The 7,500-nt window shown below is 45.6% G+C and overlaps 1 protein-coding gene across 2 annotated transcripts in view; it reads right to left on the reverse strand.

Annotated features, from left to right (window-relative positions):
* The window catches only part of vps8 (VPS8 subunit of CORVET complex), a 121,266-nt gene that overhangs the window by 16,790 nt on the left and 96,976 nt on the right, over nucleotides 1-7,500 (reverse strand). The gene's annotated exons all lie outside the window — the stretch shown is intronic.

Below are 7,500 nucleotides of genomic sequence, written 5' to 3' on the forward strand. Positions count from 1 at the left end.
CCACCAGCGCGCGCACACACACACACACACACGCACGCACGCACGCACGCACGCACGCACGCACGCGCGCGCACGCACGCACGCGCACGCGCACACACACACACACACACACACACACACACACACACACACACACACTTAAGGCATTTAGCAGACGCTCTTAATCCAGAGCGATTTACATTAAGCAATAACAAAAGCATGGCATACATCACATATATAAAAAGTAGTTATCATGAATCATGCGTAAACTAAGAACGTAACAGTGGAGTATCTATGTAAACTATACATACTATACTATATAATATATTATACATGTGTACTATAAAGTGCTATGACTGCATAAAATGCAATTCTAGAGCTGTCTACGTAACAAGCTATAAGTCTGTTTAAAATACTATCTGAGTCTACATAATGTGCTATCTAAGGGGCTAGGCTGGGGCAAGTGCTACAGGCCATGGTGGAGTCTGAAGAGGTGGGTTTTCAGACTACGGCGGAAGATTGGGAGTGAGGCTGCAGTTCTGACTGTGATGGGAAGTGCATTCCATAGTTTTGGAGCCAGAAGGGAGAAGAGTTTGGGACGTGTGGAGCGTTGTCCCGGCGTTTTTAGTGAAGGTACCTCCAGCTTCCCTGCGTTGGCTGATCTGAGTGCGCGGGAGGGTTTGTAGGGTACGATCATACAGTACTTGTGAGATATGGGGGAGCCATGCCTTTGGTTGCTTTGAATGCCAGCATCAGAGTTTTCCACTAGTCCACTCCCTAACATTTTTGTCTAGTTTTTATTTGTTGGGGATATTATCATTATTTTTATGGTCTATGTCAGGTGTATATTATTTCTTATCAGCTGCGGTCATGGCTGCCAGTTCCCACCTGATGTTGTGTGGGAGTTCAGACTGCTCCAGACCGTACTGAATAACTGCTAGCTTACATAATGTCTTGAGGCTAGGACTGAAGTCTAAGACATACAGGTCACCAGGTGTTCCTCCAAGGAAGATGCTACGATCTCCCATGATGCAACAGCACATCTGATACATCCAAGACGGGCGTTTCCCCTTGGGCTCAACCTCCTTCCATGAGTAAGTCTCTGAGCTGAATTTCCACACTTCTACATTATTGTAGCCACCAAATATGTAGGCTGAATGATCCCTGCATCCTGCTGGAGCAATCTGTGCAGACCGTGTGTCCAGCCAAAGATAGGTATCTGTGTCAAACACTCTGATGGTGTTGTAGTACTGACCCCCCCCATAGCCCCCAAATACAAACATCTTTGTCCCGATGATGGTAGCAGAGTGACACCATGTAGCAGGAGGTGGAGTTCCTCTGGTGTTAATTAAAGTCCAGACCATTGTGGTGGTGTCCAACTTGTAGATGTCATTAGTGCATCCAGTCTGGGTCCATCCTCCATGAATATACATGACCTTCCCCAAAACACAGGCTGAGTGGGAGCTCCTCTCTGGAACAGTCCCAGAAACATCAGGTTTGGACCATCTGTGGGCGTCGACATCAAAGGCATGAAGCAGGTTGCTTCCCCAGATGTAGACAGTATATTCAATCAGCACAGCTGTGTTGTTCCAGGGCATGGAGGGACCTTCAAGGGGACGTTCTCCTCTTCCAGGGGTCTCGGGGGTCAACTTGACCCAGCGCAGAGACTCGGTGTTGAAGACGAGAACCTCAGTCTGACCTCTGGTGTCTCTGTCGTCCCTTCCGAAGGTGTACACCTCGTTCCCCACCGCCACAGCTGCATAGAACAATCTATGTGGTTCTACTTTCAGATGTAGCGTCCAGCGAAGCATTTCACACGTCAGTCAGTGGCAGTGAATCAGTGTCAGTGAATCAGTGAATCAGTGTCAGTGAATCAGTGAATCTTCTTCAGTGGAAGGTCCTCGAATGACACTTTGTTCACTTGGAAGTTCTTCTTAAAGGACAATTAATTATTGTGTGTTGATGTTATTTTGAGGACACGGTGACATTAATAATTTAAATTAAACTGAATGTCATTCGTCAAAAACTACTATGCTGAAATGTGTTAGCTTTTGATTCGTTCCCCAGTAATTCTGACATCAGTACTATGACATCGACCATCTCCATATTTGGGCATATTGAGGGAGACACACACACACACACACACACACACACACACACACACACACACACACACACACACACACACACACACACACACACACACACACACACACACACACACACACACACACACACACACACACACACACACACACACACACACACACACACACACACACACACACACACAGAGAGTGATGTGGCAGTATTGTATGCAGAAAGGGTCAAGACAGTTCAGTTCCAGTTCCATGAGCACGTGTATATGATCCAAGTGACTTTGAGCGTGTTATGACAGGTGGCACGGTGGTCCCAGTAAGAGCTGGACCCTCTTGTACAGCACTGGTTCTCAATGTGGGGTCTGGGGGTGTCCTTGAGGAGGTTCCAGGGGTTGCCCAGCTACTGTAAACGATTGCCCTCCTGGCCGTGACGTGTGTGTGTGTGTGTGTGTGTGTGTGTGTGTGTGTGTGTGTGTGTGTTGGGACCTTAGAGTATATATGAATAGAGACGGCACCGGATATCTTCTCCCGTCCACTTGCATTAAGTTGCTCAAAAGCGCATGAGGCGATTTCACTCAGGAACAGAGTGCATTCTGGGATGGATTTGCCCCAAACTCATGAACGTGCTTGGCCGTCGACTATCATTGCACGCGTTCACATATGAAACAGCGGCGTTCACGTATGAAACGGCGTTCACGTGTCATCATGAACGTGCACAATGATAGTCAACAGTCAACGTTCATGAGTTTGGCCCAGCGCTGCAATACCAAATTCGGCCACTATGTCCATTTCGCCTCAGGGTTTCCTGCGGGTGCCGTCTCTATTCATATATACTCTAAGGTTGGGACAGAGGAACGGGCAGGTGGGATTCGCAGGCTCGCAGTATAGCCAGCACAACGCGAACACGTTTTCCCTACACTGCCTTCCGTAGCACCCCCCCCCCCCCCAGGGCTGGACTGGGACAAAAATTCGGCCCGGGCATTTTCGCGTGAATTTGGCCCAGACCGGCCCACCACAACCAGCGCGCAGATAGCAGAAACTCTACCACCCACTCCGTCGAGGCACACACACAAACAAGCCCTAATACCACCACTTTTACAGAACAACATAAATGATACAAACAGTAGTGGCCCTAAGCAACATAATATTATGTGGCCCCACCCCTGCACTGCACCGCCGGGGGGGTCAGGGGGGGCGCTTTTTTTTTTTTTTTTAAATCATGGCGGCCCCCTACGGTCGCGGCCCACCGGGAAAATGCCCGGTATGCCCTGTGGCCAGTCCAGCCCTGCCCCCCCCCCCCCCACACACACACACACACGTATCACGGCCTGGAGGACAGCACTGCCTGGCTTAGCTCCGTGGTGGTTTTGTGTGAGCTGAGCTCCCGGCATAAAAACAAACAACAAACTCCCGAAACAGAGCTGCGGGAGAACGAGAGAGAACAAAGGAATGAAATAATAGAGAGACAGCGACAGAAATAGAATAGGAAAGGGACAGAAAAAGGACCAGAAAGGAATAGAATATAGACAGATAGGCAGTAGAGGGAAAACAATGGACGGAATTTGAGGAAAGTGTTGGCCATGGAGGGTATAGGAGATACGAGTACGGTGATGGACTATGAGCGGCGCCATCAAAACCACCGTTCTGGTGATAAAGGTGAATGAATAGGGCTTTACGGTATGAACAACCCTTACAGGTGACGCAGAGAGAGAGTACGGTTCAGTTTGGTTCAATTTGTACACTCTCAAAGTCGTAGTACGGTAGTTAACCCATTTTGGGCGGGAACACCTTTTGGTGTTTTAAACATTATGTTGTAATTTAGCTATTGAAAAATAGCAGATCTACAAGCTCATAGCGCGCCACCGAGTGGCGCGCTATGAGCTTGTAGGTCTGCTATTTTTGAAAAATCGAAGAACCACTGACATAGAAACGTAGCTTTTTTAGAAAACTGTCAGGATGTAGAAGACATTTTTAGAAACTGATCTCAGGTCAAAATGGGTTTTAAAGGACAACTTCAGACTAAATTACATAGAGGCAAATTGTCCTACTTATATTGATCCCAAATGACTTGCCAATGCCACGGGTTCTATTTTGTAGAATTGCTTTTACGCTACTTGTTTACGCTCATGAATGTGTTATTATTAGTTGTCATTGCAAACACATCCATGCCGCTTGGTTGTCCCACACGAGCCGCCATTGGGTGCCGCCGAGCATTTAGTCTCTAAATAACCCATTTAGACCAGAGTTAAAAACATTCACTTTGAAAGAATATTATATTCAAAGATTTGCGCCACATTTTTACGATTTTTCAAAAATAGCAGAACTACAAGCTCGTAGCGCGCCACTTGGTGGCGCGCCAATCAAATCATCACACACATTGCTCGGCCAATCAAATCATCGCTATGGGATACACACATTGCTCAGCCAATGATCATCGCTATGGGGTATACACACAAACACACCAAGTTGGACATAGGAGGGGCTATAACGCCACTAAAAAAAACAAATAAATCAATAAAATAATCTCTAAGAATCTAATCAACAGTTGCTCTGTATACTGTAGGTGCTTTTCAATGGTTGTGTGTCTATGGAGCTGATCTGGAAAGAGCCGCTTTGGTGTTTGGGAGAGCAGACCCGTTTTCAGGGAGAGAGTTTTGTCTCCAAGTGGTCCGAGATCAAAGGAATAATGCATGAGGAGACAGTTTTCCTTTTAATCCATTAAGACCTGGGGCCGATTCTAATGTACAGATCCCTACAGATTTATGACAAAACGCAATGTGGCCATATCAGCGGCTCTCAGACCTTTTCATGTCAATGACCCCCACGATGACATGTGTTTTGGTCCAGGGCCCACCAGAAGCAAAGATTTGAGTAAAAATGTTCAGTTTAAAACACTTTGACTGCCAGGGTCCCTCTCCGACTCAGGAGAAGAGAATATATATATATTCAAATGTTCACGATTTTTCAAAAATAGCAGATCTACAAGCTTGTAAGCACGGCACAAAGTGGCACACTATGAGCTTGTAGTATATGTGCTATATTTAGTATAGCCAAAGCATAAAATAATTTGAGCTCAAATCTAAAAATGGCAGATGCATTCCCGGTTTTAATGGGTTAACCCATTTTGGGCGGCAACCCCTTTTGGTGTTAGCATTATGTTATGCTTTAGCTATTGAAAAATCGCAGATCTACAAGCTCATAGCGCGCCACCGAGTGGCGCGCTACGAGCTTGTAGGTCTGCTATTTTTTTTAAATCGAAGAACGACTGACATAGAAACATAGCTTTTTCAGAAAACGGTCAGGATTTAGAAGACATTTATAGAATCGTTCCCAGGTCAAAGTGGGTTAAGTGGCACACCCACGAAAAACAAGTGCGCTCCGCTACCCATAGCTGCTGCTATCATCATTAGCAACGGTGTTCCTCTCCTACAGAAAACCACACACCAGAGCCAGGCGTCCTCTCGCCTTTCCAATAAAGAGTGATGAAATGCTGTGAAATAGAACATTTGATGTGTGGCACGTGGAGAGGAACTGTGATGGGGCGTTGTGGTGTGAGCTTGCAGATCTGCTGTTTCTGGTGAGCAGCGCCACCGCCGTACAACAAAGTCTAAATGAAGCATTATTATTACACAGGATACAGTTGTCAAAGTTACGCAGGAAAAGCCACATCAGTCACCTTGGCTGACACTGTGTGTGTGTGTGTGTGTGTGTGTGTGTGTGTGTGTGTGTGTGTGTGTGTGTGTGTGTGTGTGTGTGTGTGTGTGTGTGTGTGTGAGCACATGCTTCTACAGGTCTCTGATCTTCTTTGCCTCCAGTCCTCCCTACTTATCTCTCCTCAACCTTTTTTTCCTCCACCTTCACCTCTCTCTCTCCCTCTCTCTCTCCATGACCCAGCCCCATGATTTTAAGCCATTTTGACCTGAGATCAGATTCTAAAAATGTCTTCTACATCCTGACAGTTTTCTGAAAAAGCTATGTTTCTATGTCAGTCGTTCTTTAGATTTTTCAAAAATAGCAGACCTACAAGCTCGTAGCGCGCCACTCGGTGGCGCGCTATGAGCTTGTAGATCTGCTATTTTTCAATAGCTAAAGCTTAATCAGGATGAAGGTATTGTACAGAGGCTTAGAGTATTTTTTCTCCAGTGAGAAAATGTGAAATAAATACTTCTATTAGTTTCTTCTTCTGCCTTCTCTCTGTGCCACAATATATCCTTTGTTCTTCGGTATTTTCTCCTTTACTTTCACCTTCAACCTCCTCCTCAAAATGAAATATTTAGTTCAGTTTGAAATGTTTTTAGTGTTGCTAGCCCAGCCAAGGATGTAATGTTTTGTCTGTCTGTCTGTCTGTCTGTCTGTCTGTCTGTCTGTTGTGAATGGATTTGCACAAAACCTGGTGGAAAGGTCACGGCCAAGATAAAACAGATTTTCACACCGATTGGCCAAAAAGGTATTGTGGTAATGGATGTGACCTTACACGAGGTACATAGCTTCTGAACTAGCCTCGGAAACCCAGACGTTTTTATTTCCAGGGAGAAAAAAACGATTTCTGATCGTCTGCACCTTTGTTAAATTGACACACACACGCACACATGTACACACACACACTCCTCTCTCTCTGTCGCTCTAAGTAATTAGTCTCATGTCGCGCAGCTGCGCATAGTTTCTCCCGGCGGATCCTGCCGGGAGCTGCCTATGCCATAAAAAGCATAGGTGAGTTCCAGGCTACTTCTGAACTGATTCATATAATACCACAACGCTTTAGGTCTATTATTGAGCCGACAACGTGCTTTTGAGTTGCAATGACGTGAGTTCGAATCTGACCCCCGGCTTCAAGTCTTGTGTGTCTCTTTTCCCACGGTCCTGCCTCTCTATACTATATCCTCTCTCTCTCTCTCTCTCTCTGCTGGTCTGGCTGTAAAACTCAAACATGTGATGTCACACTGGAATACAGTTGTTACATTTTCAATGAACATTAAACTCATACAGTATAAATGTGAACACTAGCGTTGGGTGGGGAAAACGTTTTCTTTCTGCTGGCAGAATCAGGAAGGAAACGTACATTAAACTCATACAGTATAAATGTGAACACTTAACGTTAGGTGGGGGGAAAACGTTTTCTTTCTGCTGGCTGTATAGGAAAGTACGTTCAATTCTCAAATGAAGATGGCAAATCTCAACAGCCCTTGGACTTAAGACAGAACCATTTAAAAGAGTCCTTTCCCCCTTTTTCAAACTTAAAATGGTTATGCAAAGTTCATAAGCGGTGTGTAGAACCATGAGTCCAATGGAATCATATATAATTGAGTGTGTGTATGAAGCAATTAGCAGCTAATGATAAGCTTCGGGAGTGCTACAGCATGGGCAAGCTAAATAATGCATGCTAGCCTTTAGCTTAACACACACACACAGTGTAAGTAGTAAC

Source organism: Electrona antarctica (assembly GCF_951216825.1).
Source record: "Electrona antarctica genome assembly, chromosome: 10".
Taxonomy (NCBI): domain Eukaryota; kingdom Metazoa; phylum Chordata; class Actinopteri; order Myctophiformes; family Myctophidae; genus Electrona; species Electrona antarctica.